Source organism: Protopterus annectens, chromosome 5.part1, assembly GCF_019279795.1.
Source record: "Protopterus annectens isolate FY-2018-M chromosome 5.part1, PAN1.0, whole genome shotgun sequence".
Classification (NCBI taxonomy): Eukaryota; Metazoa; Chordata; order Ceratodontiformes; family Protopteridae; genus Protopterus; species Protopterus annectens.
In genome coordinates, this window is record NC_056736.1 from 806680408 (window position 1) to 806680959 (window position 552).

The window sequence follows — 552 nt, forward strand, 5'->3', positions numbered from 1 at the left end:
TGATGGTTGTTGTGCCCATCAATGCCCCAGGGGTGTCTGGCCCCCGTTCAGGGCACAGCCGGGGAGTCGAGGGATTCCAACATGGGCCCCCGTCCCCCCAGGGAGAGACATGGATGGAGGAGACAAGTCCCCACCGCCCCGAGCTGGGAAGCCTGTCCGAGGACGGGAGGGAGCAGGTGTGCATCTGACCTGCCCCCCAGAGACTGTCGGTGGTACTGCCACCAGGCTGTCCTACTGGGGTGGAGCCCAACGCCCACCCGGTTCCCCCATTCCGGGACCGCGTCGCCCATCTTCCTCTGCCACCTGGAGTCCGGCGGCGGGGTGCACGGGGGTTCCTGGGGGGAGGACGGTCAGTCTGTCTGCCCCCCCGAGGACCCTATCATCTCGCTGCCCCCCGTGACCTTGCTCGGAACGCGACCTCAGATCAGACGTGGTGACCTACCGAATTGAAGCATATTACTAAGTGGAGGAAAAGAAACTAACCAGGATTCCTTCAGTAATGGCGATTAAAGAGGGAAGAGCCCAGTGTCAAATCCCCACCTGGGTGATGAG

General features: G+C 62.7%; 1 non-coding gene across 1 annotated transcript in view; it reads left to right on the top strand.

The window, feature by feature from the left end:
• Positions 1-414: 414 nt before the first annotated feature.
• LOC122803665 overlaps positions 415-552 on the top strand; it is a 3772-nt gene continuing 3634 nt past the window's right edge. The window contains exon 1 of the ribosomal RNA XR_006365134.1: positions 415-552. This exon is cut by the window's right edge and continues 3634 nt beyond it. This is a non-coding gene — a ribosomal RNA (28S ribosomal RNA).